This window comes from Lactuca virosa, chromosome 6 (genome assembly GCF_052849685.1).
Source record: "Lactuca virosa cultivar CGN04683 chromosome 6, Lactuca_virosa_CGN04683_v6, whole genome shotgun sequence".
Classification (NCBI taxonomy): domain Eukaryota; kingdom Viridiplantae; phylum Streptophyta; class Magnoliopsida; order Asterales; family Asteraceae; genus Lactuca; species Lactuca virosa.
The window spans coordinates 32,602,393-32,618,866 of record NC_136431.1 but is presented as its reverse complement, the minus strand read 5'-3'; the positions used below and the strand labels follow the sequence as shown (position 1 = coordinate 32,618,866).

The window sequence follows — 16,474 nt, the reverse complement described above, 5'->3', positions numbered from 1 at the left end:
TAAAAGGTCCTAATATTTCAACTTAAACGTTTTAACGAGCTAAATTTTAAAAATTTGAAAGTGTTAAACTTTAGTTATATAAGGATGTACAACAATTATCAAAACATAAGTAAAAAATGAAACCACTACATAGACATCACTTTTGAAATATTTTTGTTTTCGTCTATCATCTTTCTTCATCATGATCTAATTTTAATACATGTCGAAAATATATAGATTAGGCTTGGGAGACCTAATAATAGTACCGATGATCATCATTTTTATGTCTTTCGGAAAATGCGAACCACAAAAGTATTTCAAAACATTATATATACATATAAATTTTAAACCCCCTTTATGAACAGTAAAAGTAGCCCATTTTTCATTTTCGCCCCTAGACTTTTGTGTTTGTGGGTTTTGTTAACTTTAATCCTTGGTCAAACTATTTTTACATCCCGGTTAATATCTGGTCAATGTTTTTTATTTTACTCTGTGGTCTGGATTAGTGTCCTGTACACGTGTTATGTCCCCTCTTCCACCTCCCATGCTTCCATTCAGATGCGTTTCTCACTTCTTTTTTTCCTATCCCTTATACCGACTCTTCCAGTTTTCATTCTTTCTTGCTCATGACACCCCCAACGACTTCTGAGATCGATCGACAATAGCCTTCTTCGATTTTGGACATATCGCAGCCGACCAGACCGATTCCGGCCACATGACACGTTGCTGACTCTGCCTCTACCATAGCAGATGCCTACAACTCTGCCTCCAACATTGCATACGCCGCGGACCCTCTTCCATCGGTACTACAATTTCTCATCATTCACCATTAATCAAAATCAATTCCTTATGTGCTCTATTTTTCTTACAATCGGTTCACTAGTACAAAAAAGACCTACGGTCACACTTTCCGAAAAACGGTCTGTGGCACTTTTTATAAAAAGTGTGGCCAAAGTTCACTAAAAAAATTTTGAGACTGTTTTTGGATACATTTAAATTAGTTTGTGTGGCCATTATATAGATAATCAAAACTTTAACCACACTTAATTATACCAAATGTAACAAACATTAGTCACACTCGAACACTGAGGCCATATGTCACAATCAGCCACATGTATCGATTAATATTGTCATACTTTTTTTATGAGAGACAGTAGATAAAAGTATCGTCACATGAGTTAGTTCTTTGTGTGTCTATAACCTGGTGCCTTTTTAGCCACATAACAGACAAAGTAGCTAAAAAGTGATACGTATGGTCATACTAAATATTTATGTGTCCATAGGGCGGTTTTGTACTAGTTGTACTTAGTTAACGCAAGAAAATAAAACAAGTTACTATTGGTTACTTATGGTCATGTACCTTTTATTATGTGTGTCAAAATATTATGAATTGGCTTTAAGAATAAATAAATATTGTGTGTGTAGGTAGCATTTAGTTACGATTACAGCTATTATATGTGTCTATATGTAAATATAGTTATAAAAGAACAATAATGTCTTATCGTTATAATTAGGGGTCGTTCATTGAATATGTTACTTATGGCTATGTACCTTTTATTATGTGTGTCAAAATATTATGAATTGGCTTTAAAAAGAAACAAATAATGTGTGTGTAGGTAACATTTAGTTACGATTACAACTATTATATGTGTCTATATGTAAATATAGTTATAAAAGAACAATAATGTCTTATCGGTATAATTAGGGGTCGTTCATTGAATATGTTACTATAATTATGTAATGTTCATTCTGGTTGTACTATTGTATTTGGAAGACTCTTAAATTTGACCATATTTATCTTTGGTATCATTTGGCAGAATAAAAAATGAACAAAAAGTTCAATCATGGCATTTTACAAAAGTACATTACTTTTTTTTTGCAATTAAAGGGTTGTATAAATTAATGAAAAAAGTTGAATGGCAGTTTTGTAAAGTTAGAAACAATTTCTGAAAAAACCAAAAAAAAACTAAAGATAATAAAAATAAAAACAAATAACAATATAGTTGTATTGAATAAGAGTTATAAGAAAGGACCAAATTGCCCTTTTTGTCATCTATTCTTTTAATTGCACCAGATCATACACCATTAAAAAATGAAAAGAATACAACTTTCTTTAACAGAAAATTATGATAAATAAATGAAAAGAATACAACTTTGTCTAACATTGCAAAGTACATTGCTATAATATGCAGTTTATGTTATAACATGTCATCTACCATTACAGTAAAAAACTGAAAAATTAACTTTGTGTTATAACAATACTACACCATAAAAGTTTGATGGTATAATATGGTAAAAAGATATTCGGTAAAATCTTTAGGTTTGGGTTCAACAAAAGTTTTATCCCACTCGATGAGTTTCCAGCAAGGGGTCCGCCCAGTTATGCCTTTTGACTTCACCCATCAGATTATCATCCATTATTGGTGAATTCATAGACAGGTTATAGGCCCTACATGTAGTTCTTCCCAACAATGCAGTTCATCAAATTGCAGGTGTTGATTCAGAAGAAAGCGTGAATCAGGGCTCTTTTGTACTTGGCTAATAAAGAAGAAGGATTTACCTTCCAAGTGTATCTCTCCCAACCCATATTTCTTTTGACCTCTCCAAGACAATTCCCATATGCTAACTACATGTAAAGAAATTCTACAATCAAACACATCATTCCAGATTCTAATAATAATTTGCAACTGTTGTTTTTTTATAATACTCTAAGTATCAAGTCTATCCCATTAGACCAAGCATCACTTGTCATAGGTTCCTATCTATGTTTTAGCCCCTTCAAATCACAGCAATGAGACTCAAAAATAGAGATGAGGTCACATAGATACAAACAAGACAAAAACAGAGAGAGACCTTAAGAACAAGAAGCATACCTGAAATGGAGAGGCGACAAATGGTAAGTCTGAAAGGAAATAAAGAAAGAAAACACAACTTTCAGCATCCCAATTATGGATATTCTCCAAATACAAACTGAACTATTGACTAATAGCAAGAAAGCACAACTAAAAGTCTGAAAAGGAAAGAAAGAATAACTTGTAGCTAACGCAATGGTGGAGGTGGTACCTGGTGCCACTGCTATGGTGGCTACACCACTGTAATTGGGGGAAGGTGTCACTGTGATGTGGGGCTATGGTGGTGTAGTGATACAGAAGCAGGAAGAGAAAAGCGATTTGCCAATGGCTGCGTGAAGAGACAGGAACCGAGGATGAAATGAGACAGTGATTGTGATTCCGTGAATACAGTGTCTATAATAATCGAATATATACATATCGATTTCAATCTATTGCTTCAATCCGGTTTTGAACAATTATGGTTCTTGAAGGAGAGGTATGTGACAAAGGTAGGAGGCGGGGTAACGGGGCATCTGGTGAAGGTGAGGGCGATGAGCGTCATGTAGGGTGAGTACGAGAAACATCTATCGTTGGTGAGGAAGGTGGAGTCGGCCATCAGTATCCGCAAAGGGGAACACGGGCATGGGAGGTAGTATATGGCTTCGATATTTAGAGACATGCAGGTTGAAATAAGGCGAGAAGTAGTGGCAGATGAGTCACAGAGAGGTGCTAGCAATTAGGAGATCGTATGGTGGAGATGTCGGCGACAAGTGATCTGTATGGAGAGGTCGACGAACTGATTGGAATGTTAGAGCCAATTTTTAGGTGGGAAATATAATTAGGGCTTTTAATTTTTTGTGGGAAGAGTGAAATTTTACCGTGAAACTCAAACTAAAATTTTGAGGAGAAATTTAAAATAGTTTAGAATATATATATATATATATATATATATATATATATATATATATATATATATATATATATATATATATATATATGTGTGTGTGTGTGTGTGTGTGTATTTATATGTGTGTGTGCATGTGTGTATGTGTGTGTACCTGTATGTGCGTGTGAGTTTCTTTGAGACCAAAGCAAGATTATGATACAAAGGATGTGTTTTGTGACTATCCATTTTGGATGCAAAAAAAATGGAAATATTAAATAAATTAAAGCGAAGCCCTAAGTCATAAACCTTAAGACATATATAACTCTAAAACCCCAATTCATACATGAGAAGTTATGAGCTTGTTGGAATAAGTGTACAAGCCATTGGACTAAACTCACAACAAAACGAAACTATTGGACCATTCTTGCAAGCCAAACCCATTTTGGGGCAAACTTGTAGCTTTTGGTTAATGGTTTAGGGTTTAGTTAATGCTTATAACATATTGCTTATAGATTAATACTTATGGTTTAAGGCTTAAGGTGTATGACTTAGGGATTATGTTGTAGGACTTAGGGATTTTGGCTTATGGTTTATGGTTTATGGATTACTAGATATTTCTTATGGCACCTTGCTTAAGGCGTAAGGTGTAGGGATTATTCTTATGGCCTATGGTTTAGGGTTTATGGATTATAGACTATGGCTTATGGCTAAAGGCTTAGTGCTTACAACTTAAATCTTATGATGTATGGAATATCGCTCATGGCTTGTAGCATATGGTTAAAGGTGGTATGGATTAGGGATTAAGGCTTATATTTTATGTGTTAGGGCTAAGGGCTTAGGGATTAGGTTTAGGGCTTAGGGATTATGGTTTGTAACTCAACTCTTAGGGCTTATAACTTACATCTTATGGTTTGTTGCTTATTGCTTGTGTCTTATATCTTATGGTTAAAGGTGGTATGGTTTAGGGCTTAAGGCTTATAGTTTATGTGTTAGGGCTAAGGGCTTAGGGATTATGGTTTGTCACTCAAGGCTTAGGGCTTACAACTTATATCTTATGGTTTGTTGCTTAGTGCTTGTGGTTTAGGTCTTATGGGTTAAGTCTTATTTCTTATTTCTTATGGATTATGGTTAAGGTCGTATGGCTTATGAATTACGGATTATGGATTATTGTTGATGGATTAGGGGATATGGTTTGTAGCTTCTGATGTATGGCTTAGGGCATAAGGCTTATGGCTTAGGAGATAAGGTTTAGTGCTTATGGCTTATCGCTTATGGCTTATGGCTTATGGCTTATGGATAAGTGCTTATGCTTATGGTTTATGGCTTATAACTTAATGCTTAAGGCTTATGACTTAGGGTTTAAGGCTTAGGGCTTAGGTGATTAAGGCCTATGGCTCATATGTCATGGCTTATGGTTTATGACTTATGGCTTATGGCTCATATGCCATGGCTTATGGTTTAGTGCTTAAAAGTTAGGGTTTAAGGCATATTGCTTATGGTTTATGGCTTTTGGCTCATATGTCATGGCTTATGGCTTATGTAGCAAGGCTTAGGGTTTAAGTCATATGACTTTTGGTGTATGAATTATTTCTTATGAGTTAGGACTTGATGTATAGGACTAAGGGCTTAAGACTTTTGGCTCATGACTACATACATACCATTACATACCATTACCTATATGACAAAATTGCAAATTTGGTCCCTGTGGTATGTCAAAACTAGCAAGTTTGGTCCAAAATGGGTTTGGCTTGCAAGGATGGTCCAATAGTTTTGTTTTGTTGCGAGTTTAGTCCATTGGCTTGTATACTTATTCCCACAAGCTTATAACCTCTCATGTATGAATTGGGGTTTTAGAGTTATATATGTCTTAAGGTTTATGACTTAGGCTTGTGGCTTATGGCTTATGGCTTGTGGCTTATGGCTTATGGCTTATGACCAATGGCTTAGGATTTAAATATTAGGGCTTCGAGCTTATTACTTATGGCTTATAGGTTATGACTTATGACTTGTGGCTTATGGCTTCTAGTTTATGGCTTATGGCTTATGGCTTATGGATTATGGTTTATGGCTTAAAGATTAGGGCTTTGGGCCTATTTCCTATGGCTTATAGGTTATGACTTATGGCTTGTGGCTTATGGCTTCTAGTTTATGGTTTATGGCTTATGGATTATTATAGCTTATGGATTATGGATTATGGCTTATGGCTTATGACTTAAGAATTACGATGTATAGCCTATGGCTTAGAGCTTAAGGTTTACAACTTAAGGCTTAAGCCACAAACCTTAAGATGTAAATCATATGGCCTAAGCCCTAAACCATACACCATCAACCATAAAATAAGTCATCAACCATATACTGGTGATGTTAATTCGGTTCGGTACTCGGGATTTACTTTCGATAAAATTCGGTTTTCGGGAAATCGGGAACAGTACGGGTCGGTAACGGTTCCGTCCCACGCTCATCCCTATCTCAATCTCTGTTCTGAATCTCTTCCGAGTCTTATCCAATCAAAGATTAGGAAGTACCATCTATATACTTTGATTTAAAAGTGAAATCACAATTCTCAGAATATCCAAATGCGTTTATTACCTCGAAATTCTAACAATAAATACATATGTTTTCAAATTACGATTACATTAAAAAAATATTAATTTTAAGATGATAATAAATAATAATATGTATTATAAAATCAAATAATATAATTAACAAAAACATATATTAAAAAGTTACTGTATAATATATATATATATATATATATATATATATATATATATATATATATATTAAATTTAAATATATAAATTTGGAAATTCCATTCCACATATATAAAATATTTGAATTTCCCACACTATAAATCTAAAATATTTGGATTTCCCACACTTTAAATCTAAAAAATTTGAATTTCCGATGCCCCAAATGACCTAATTCTATCGACCAATATAACCCTTAACCTAAATAAAACTTATCCAGCGACAAAAAGAGAAAATTGTAGACGCCTCCATTGTTGCCGATCGTCGCCTCCTCAAGCGAGCCTTCCCCTGCTCGTCGTCGTTAACCATCTCCTCCCCTGTGAAGTCGCCGGCTGGAAACCGTCACACCCCACAACAACACCGTATATAGTGGACAAACATCTCCAATCTTTCCTCCATATCTCCCATTTTTGAACACACACGATTCTTCGTTAATCGCTCGTACGAAGCTACTATTGTCAAAGAATCTAGGGTTATGGGACCAGTTTGTATTACTGTAGTATGATTTCGGATTCTATGTCTGCCTTTCACATGGCTTTTTCTGCCCATACCAATCCAAACTAGTCAACTGAGGTAAAGCCACACTTCCATAATTCACTTTCTTTATATGTTACTTTCATTACACTTCAGTTCAATAACTCAATGGGTCGTGGTATGCATTCGCTGGTTTATTGATCTGTATGTTCCTTCAATTAATGTTTGTCATAAAGTGTTTGTAGTTTAGATAAACATCTTTACTGTTATTGTTTAGAATTTCAAGTGTTTTTGTTATAACTATTGGTTCTATTTAGGTTGTACCTCCGACGGATGCTGTATCAAGCCTTTGTTTAAATCCCAAGGTGAATCACCTTGGTGCTAAGCAATCCGATTGTGTTAATTTCACAAATCAGTTGAATAATTTGTTTTGAATTTTGTTTTATCTTGACATAGAGAAAGACTTTTGTCTCCTGTTTGTAATTGAAAGCTAGATAAATTCATGGATTACTATGGTTCTAAGTGAATATAGTTATGATCTTTAGTGAACTATTATGTGTGATCTGATGATTTCCATTATACTATGGAACAATTACAGGTGATTTCCATCATAATATAAAAGGAAGCCCTTTTTAGATAATTTTATACATAGTAGTTGAAATCATATTTACTTGTTGAAATAATTTTATATTTGCTGAAATCATCTATACTTTGCTAAAATCATGTTTATTTGTTGAAAATTGTTGTTTATAGTTGTTGAAATCGGATTTATTTGTTGAAATAGTTTTTAATTTATCTTTTATATTAAAATATAATTTTACATATATGTCTTAAATCTTTAATATTAGGCAAATACAAAACCCACCAGAAAAGTTGTTGAGTCTAAGACTGCCACTATCAATCCTGACATACCAACAGTTTCACCAAATAAACCCCTTCACCAGGTCAATGTTTTTTTACATGTTGAATATACATTTCTATCTTTTTGTTTCTGATTCTAATATTACTTATCATTGTAGCCAATCAAATGTAGTCTATCATATCCGTATAAAAGGAACATCGTTGCTCGTGGTATCGTTCACTTATCATCAGAAAGATAATTCATTCATGGAGTTCCTCTACAAGATGATTGCTATAAAGTTTCTATTGATGAAGTGTTAATAAAACATGCATTTCTACCCCATAAAACTGGAGAATTCACATTAGTTGAGGATGCATATAAAAGTTTTGTTCCATATATGGTCAAAATACCTTGTGCAAACTGAGTCAAAGGTTTGTTTAATTATGTTCACTACGTTGTGCATTATACTTTATTTTCTTCATAAAGTAGTATACTAAGTTTTTGATGAACTCATTTTTTTTTTTTGTTTCAATGTTGTTGTTATAGGTACCAGAAATTATATCACATCAAGAACATCAACATCAAAACTCAAAGAAAAGGAAATCAACTTACATATCATCGGATGCCCTTCTCAAGAAGACAAAGATCAATGTAAATAAGATGAATGCCTAGTTATGTTTAGGTTTTGGTTTATGATGTGTTTGATTTTTTTTACCATTATTTAAATTCTTGAAATTAGGACAATTTTTTTTTTGTATTTTAATTAGGAATTTAATGTATGGATTTGGATTTCAGTTATTACTAATATCAAATTATGAATTTTGCTTTTGTATCATATTGTTGGGTTTGATTATTTTAATTTAAATTATTTTGATGTGTCTATAATGTAGAAAAGGTAACAGTAAATATTAAATTAAAGTGACTTTAATATAAATTTGGCTATGTTTTATAGGTTTTCAATGTCTCTAAAATTATACAATGGTTACTTTACATCATTTTTTAACGTGTGGCTAAATGGTTAACAATAGCCATAATATACAAGAATTATGAGTCTACAGTTGTTTTAAAATGATGTTTATTTTAAAGTGTTTGTGACTAAGCTAAACAATAACATGAAAAACAATTTATATGGCAAATAAATACCATAATTTTGTTGGTGTGACGAAATACTAGCAAATCGTCACTTATAAATTTAATTATATGTGTCCATTTACCTAACATGGTCATGTTCACCGTAATTATATGTATCTAAAATATACCCAATAGTCTTATTACGATACCGAGTAGTCCTTAATTTTAACAAAATGTGTGTCTTTATAATACTTATGATTGTATTTCACTTAATTGTGTGTCTCTGTACGATAGGCTATAGTCACAAAAATTGATTGTTTTTTGTGACTAATTATTAACAATTCGCCACTTATGGAATTAATTATATGTGTCCATTTACCAAACATGGTCATGCTCACCGTAATTACATGTTTACAAAAGATACACAATAGTCTTAATAAAATTTAAACTATGTGACAATATAAAAGAAAAAAACTACACTAAAACATCGTGAATGTCGCAAGTTGGTGATATACAGTCACCACAGTTACTAAATAAATGTGTCTATTGATGGTTTAACACTACAATATTGGATATTTATGGAAAAAAATTTCGTACAAATTTGCCACACTTTTATAATACGGCCACATGTTTTCATCTCATACAGACACTACATTTTAAAGTGACCATAAGACCCATACGATGGCGTCACATTCCGTCACACTTTCAGTGAAAAAATAAAATGTCACTATATGCATATGGTCACACTTTTTTGGTGTGACTGTAATTCATTTTTCTTGTAGTGGTTGTGTTCTCACGCAAAACTGAAAACGATTGAGGAACGGACAGACGCAGATGCGGGGTCGGAACCTTCACCTGCTATAAGCAAGCAACGATCGGTGTATCATGTTGAGTAAACGACGGACAGGGATGTCACGCCCCCAAACCAAGGATGGCGGAAACGTCCGGGGGTGGAGGACTTCATGTATAGTATCATAACCACAATGGCAATAGTAATTCAAGCAAACACAACCAACATATATAATTGAAAGAGTTACATCACTGTATGAATTACATGTTTCCAAATCAATTACAATATGTTGACAAAAACATGAAATGTCTGACGCCTTAACGTCCCATCCTCAAAATGCACTTGGTTACCTGTTTAGTGATTTCCTGAGAATACAAGTTGTTTGAAAAAGTGTCAACACAAAGGTTGGTGAGTTCATAAGCTTTTGTTTTGTATTGATAAAAACCTCTCTCTTGTAAATGTAATGTTTGTTCCAGAAAAAAAATCCGATATTTTCCTTAAAATGTGTGATGTAGTCTTATATCCAAAGACCAAAATGTATAAGTAACCTTTCTTACTTATAGAAAATAATGTAAGTTTAAATCGATATAAACGCGTTTGATTTCTACGAAATTCCCGTAAATTCCTATGTTTGTTAATACTTTCTGTGAGTTATTATAACCATGCTATGACCTAGTTGGCCTGAACGACGTTCTTCAGGCGTCGGAAATGTTATGACATTTGTCACCCCAGACCTGCCGGTCTAACTGTTGCATGCAGTTAAGGTGTGGGTTTGTCAGACCCAATATAGATCTATATACAACTATCACGCTCTCCCTCCAGGAGACTCTGGTTACAATACAGGACTTATTTGTATAGTGAAGCGAATGTCTCACAAAGTCATTAACGGAATTACGTGTTGTGTAATGAAAATCCTCTCTGTATAAATGTACCCTTTTGAAATGTATGTATTATGTAATGTATCATAAACTATACCTATTATAGTTTACCAAAACAAGGGTAGTAGTAGTAATGTATGTAAACTATACTTAACATATTTTATCCAAATGTTTGTATGTAATGGATGTACCTTGATTATAACAATTTATTATTTATATGCTTTATCTAGCAAAAATCCATTTGTTAACTGTTGTATGTCCTTATACTAAGGCAAAATGTCATATAATGCAATAACATATAATCACATAAAGATATACACCTCGCTCAACATGTTACAAGGTGTAATGAAATTGATAGCATTTTTCTGTTGTTAACAATTTCTATTACTGTTCTTAGAAAATTTGTAGAAAAATCATCAAAGGTCCAAATCAAAATCCGTAAATTCTGAGAGTTTGGAAAATGAGTCTAGTTTGTTCATAAATTTTCTCACGATTTTTAGTGACCTCCAACTTAGGTGAAAACGTCCATAATCACAGACTGGTCCGGATTGGTTCTTGAAATGATAGGCAGTTTTGTAAAAATCACCATAAATTGTAGAAAAATCTTATGGAGATGTGCAAGTATCCATTTTAAAGCTAAGAACTTGAACTACTTGCACCATGTACAGTTTTGAAAACAAAAATGTTTAAGTTGACCAAAACAGTCTGTGAATGGAGTCCAATTTTTCTAATGAAAGCTATTAGAAGAATTTAGTTGTGTTCTTGGTGTTTTAACTTGTATTCCCCCCCTTAAAACATAAGAAAACATGAAAATGTAGGGGTATGAACTCACCTTATGTGATTTCAGTAGGTGAATGTTGGAGAAGGGAAGTGTTCAACTCAAGAACACTGGGAGATGCCTTAAAGATTTTCGAGAATCTAACATCAAAGTGATGGAGTTTGTGTAAGCAATCGATGATTGGGGTAGAATGAAGTGTAATAATCACAAGGAGGATGAATTATACTTACCAAGAGTAGAATGAAGCTTGATGATCAGCCTTGGAGTCTCGAAATAGAGAGAAAAGTTTGAGAGAAGACTTGTGTTTGATTTTTGGTGAAATGAGAGCAAGTGAGTGAAAATGAGGAGAGAGGTTGATTTGCTCCAGCTCTTAGAACGTGGGAGGGGCTGGTGATTGATGGAAAAGTACAAGGAAGTGACTAGGGATGGTGGGGAGGTGTGACTGGTCATAGAGTGGGTGTAGGTGGTTGCTTGTGTCATAAACTAAGGCAAAGTCAACACTCCACCTCTTGTACTTTACCCACTAAATCTTGGATAAGATTTATCCCGAAAAACGTGATTAATTAATAAATATGGGGTCTTATATGTTAAAATAAAGTTTTGGGTGAAAATCCCGCGTTAAAATAATTAAAATCAGGCTTAGAACGCAAAACTAGTCGAAAACCGGGAAGAAAATGGCAACCTGCGAGACCTCTCGGTGCTAGGCCGAGGTTCGGTCCCAAGGCTGCTGGGCCCGAAGGCGAAACGAGGTGAAAGGAGTAAGAAGCGAAATGGACCGAAAGGCTTAGGAGCGAAAGCGAAGGTAGGGTTCGGTCCGAGAGGCTTCGGGTTCGAGTCAGGCGAGGTTCGGTCCGAAGGCAGGTTCGGTTCTTGGGGTTCGCTTCTCAGCAGTTCGGTCCCTTAAGGGGACTTTCGGCCCTAAGAGGCTTCGGCCCTATAAGGTAGGTTTCGGGTCCTTAAGGGTATTTTACCTGTTTTTACCCCGTTTTAAGCGGTTTTTGACCTGGTTAAGGGTCGGGATGGCCCAAATGATTACAAAAAGTTACGGGAACTTTTGAGAGAGATTTGGGAGAGATTTGGGAGAGATTTCGAATAGAGAGAGATAGAGTGAAGAGGATTTAGAGAGGTTCCATTTATGACCTTTTTGAGCATCCGGCTTCGCAACGCAAGGTCCGTAAACCCCGTTAAGCCATGATTTTAGTGTCCTACACACTCCCGATGAGTGTGCAATAGTGTTTTATCGCTTTGTTTCATTGTTTAGCACTATCAAGGCTAAGGAAAATTAAATACACGAATTTTCCAATTGATGTTTTCCCTTTAAATTAGCGAACTGTTCAGTAATTACATAGCGTAAACCCTAATATACAAGGGTTGACTGAGTTGACTGGTTGGATTTGTTGACTTAGTTTGACATTGACTTGACCAGAATTTGACGGTTGTCACAAGGGAAGAGGAGGCAACGACAACGGACGCTTGCGCTGATGGTGGTGGTGGCAGTAGCTTCTCTATTCTCCTTCCTTAAAATCAGTTCAATACCCATTTTATGTTTAGTTAATTCATATGAGATGATGTCGTTTGTTCCAGGTACGTGAATCGTTTCCATGGTAACCCAAAAATGCAATTCGGTTATACATATCATAAATACCGAAGGCTTCTAACCCCCGCTACGTGGGGAAGCCTTCTCTAGTTATCATAAAGTTTTAGAAACTAACATGTGGGGAAGAGAAGCATTTAAGATTAGCATAGTATAATATTTAATCCTTGCCTTTGTTGTATGTATTATTATTAATAAACGAACCAAGGACCAATTCAAAACGTCGAAATTTAAAGTGATCAACGACAAAATGAAGGGTTATAGACTTTTACAATGGACGCATATGCACCGGATTATAACAAAACTCACTTCCTTTTTTTAGTTTATTTTTAGGCCATGTTTTTTATTAAAAAAAACAAATATACCATTGTTCGTGATTTTTCGTCTTCTTTCCATAGAGATCCCTATTAATATATAAAAAATGATTTTTTTTTTCAAAAAACCCACTTCATTTTCTTTGTTTGATGAAAAGTAAGTCTATTTTTTTATAGAAAAAAATTAATAAATATATCAAAATTCATACTTTTTGGTACTCTTTAAACATAGATTCATATTGATGTTAAAAAAATGATATTTAAGTTCAAATTCACATTGTGAACCTGTTCAGATTCATATTGTGAACCTGTTCAGATTCACATTGTGAACATTCTCAGATTCACAGAGTGCATAATAGTAAGTCAGATTCACAATGTGAATCTGAACTGATCAAGCTTTTTCACATTGTGAATATTATAAATTTGAAATATTTATAGTTTAGATTCACAGTGTGAATCTACACCGATCGAGGTTTTTTTTACCCGGTGTTAATGTTTATTAATAGAGTACAAAAAATTTATATTTTTGGTATAATTAGTTTTTTTTTTGATAAAAATAAACTTAAATATTGAAAAAACTAACAAAATAAAGTGGGTTTTTTTCGAAAAAAAAAGTTTATTTTTTATATATCAACGTGGTTCTCTACGGAAAGAGGACGAAAAATCGAGAACAACGGTATATTCGGTTTTTTTTCGATAAAAATTTTGGCCTAAAAAAATTTTAAACGAAAAAAAAATGTGAGTTTTTTTGGTAAGGAGATGAATTTTTTGGTATAATCTGGTGTGTGTGTGTGTGTGTGTGTGTGTGTGTGTGTGTGTGTGTGTGTGTGTGTGTGTGTGTGTGTGTGCGCGCGCGCGTCCAATGTACAAGTGTACATCTATTTCTTTGCTCGTTGATCATTATTATTTCCGACGCTCACGATTGGTTCCTTGGTTCCTTGTTAATTATGGTTTTCTATTGAACTTCACCTTATATATATATATATATATATATATATATATATATATATATATATATATATATATATATATATATATATATATATATATATATATATATATATATATAGGGTTAGGTTATAATGTGGATGAAAAACTATTGTGTGTACGTTTGGACAATGCTATTTCTTGAGAATTACTAAGAGAAAAGGTTGTTTGTTAATGTGAATACTTTCAACCTCATAGAACTAACGTCATTTTTATGCATTCTCACTAACTCTTATTCATTTTTGTTCTCACGCATCGTTTTTTATTCATTTTCATTCTTATATAATAGGACTCAATAAACATTCTAAACAGAATGAGCATAATAATAAAAAATATATAATAACCTTATAGACGATTTAATTAGTGACAATACGGGATAATGACAATATTTATGTAAGATTGAACGTATTCACATTAACAAACAACATATTTTCTTTGTCATTCTCACAGAATAGCACTGTCAACATGTCCTCACAACAGATGTCAATCCATATTTGAATATAGCTCTCTCTCTCTCTCTCTCTCTCTCTCTCCCACTTCTACTGGAAGGTAACTCACCTTAAATACTCAAGGTCGCTGCCCGAACTTCCTAGATGCTGCCCTGACGGCTTCTCAAACTACAATTTCCATCACAATACCAAATTAGCAACTAAGTTCTAAACCATGATCCATAATCCAATCTTGGGGTAAAATAACCATTTTACCCCTGGCCCAACAAGACCCATAACTAAGGCCCAAGCCCAAAACCAATAAGGTCCAAGTCAACATTCTGGTTGACTCAACTCGTCGAGTCCCATAATTCAGAGAACTTCGAACTCGTGATCTAACTCGTCGAGTTACCCTCTAACTCGCCGAGTTTCCCCTTATAACAGAATCTGGACTTTCCGTTTGAACTCGTCGAGTGCTTCCTTGGACTCGTCGAGTTCATCTTCATCTCAGACGGGACAGTTGCTCTTAACTCGCTGAGTTCATCCTTGAACTCGTTGAGTTCCATGATCTTCAAGTCCATAAACGAGCGCAACTTGCTCAGTCATCTCCAAAACTCAACAAGTTGCTCAATATCAGAAAAGATTGGGGAAACTACGACCCAACTCGCCGAGTCGTATGAGTGACTCGTCGAGTCCTTCAATGTCTAAATCCATACAGTCGATCTCAATCAGGCTTAACGCATCTAAAACGTAGATCTGACCTCCTAGGGTTGATATTACACGTAAAGTTACAAACTTTACGTGCAAGCAAGGTGTTAACACCATTTCCAAGTCTCAAATGAAGTCTAGGCCAAAGGGAAGGGCTAAAGCATGATAAATTCATAAACTTTATAGCTAAAGGGGCTGAAAGGGATCTGGATCTGAAGTTACAACTTCAGATCACACTCCATACTCCAAAAAGGTTCACAAAATTGCTAAAAGATGGCCCTAAACTCAACATGGAGAGATCTAGCCATAAGCAAGCCAAGGAAGCAACTTTATACCTTAAAGGGACTGGAAATGGAGCTTAAACCCTGGATCTACTACTTCCTCGAACCTTCTAGCTCCTTCTTCTTCTTCTTCTAGCTTCAAGATCACACAACACTCTAAAAAATGACTCCCACACTTATCAAAGCTCAAGGGACCCGAGTTAGGGCATTCTGGACTAAAGAAGACGATGGGGGCTGCATGGGAGGCTGGTTAATGTGTTTAAATAGGGTGCAAACCCTATAATTTATGGTTTCATCCAGACAGGTCTACTCGTCAAGTCGGGGCTTCCGACTTGTCGAGTAGACTCTTCTACCCGCGTCCAATTCCCATTTCTACTCGACGAGTTTGGGACCTCAACTCGTCGAGTCCCTTTGCAAAAATGAGGATTCTTGTTTAAAATACCTACCAGGAACCGGGCGTTACAACTAGCCTCTTTTGTGAGTGAGGAATGTCTAAAATATCACTGTATCACTATATTATTTTTCAGCGTTATGTGAATATCCAAGCTCATTGTTCGTAGCATCAGTCAACATCCCACCCTGAGTAAATGCATAATTTTATGATGAAAAACAAATGCAAAATATTAAGGTTTCCCCAATTTTTTTTATAAAACTTATTTAAAACAATTTTCACGTATAGACACATTATACATATAGTAGTCATATAGCATAAAGTATAATAGCACATGAAAAGTCTAACATTTGAAATCATGAAAGTAAGTATAAGACATGTATTCTTGGGTAATAACCCACCTTATTGGAGGTTTAATAACAAGCTCATTACCTTCCTAAGGTTAACAATATTTGGTTTAATTACCCTTTAAATGTTCAATAAGTCACTTCTT

General features: G+C 34.5%; 1 long non-coding RNA gene across 1 annotated transcript; it reads left to right on the top strand.

Annotated features, from left to right (window-relative positions):
• The first annotated feature begins 6,595 nt into the window (after nt 1-6,595).
• LOC145118971 (uncharacterized) lies at nt 6,596-8,596 on the top strand. The gene is made up of 4 exons (XR_013713570.1): nt 6,596-7,019; nt 7,769-7,864; nt 7,940-8,192; nt 8,308-8,596. It is a non-coding gene; the product is annotated as an uncharacterized LOC145118971 (long non-coding RNA).
• Nucleotides 8,597-16,474: the final 7,878 nt, after the last annotated feature.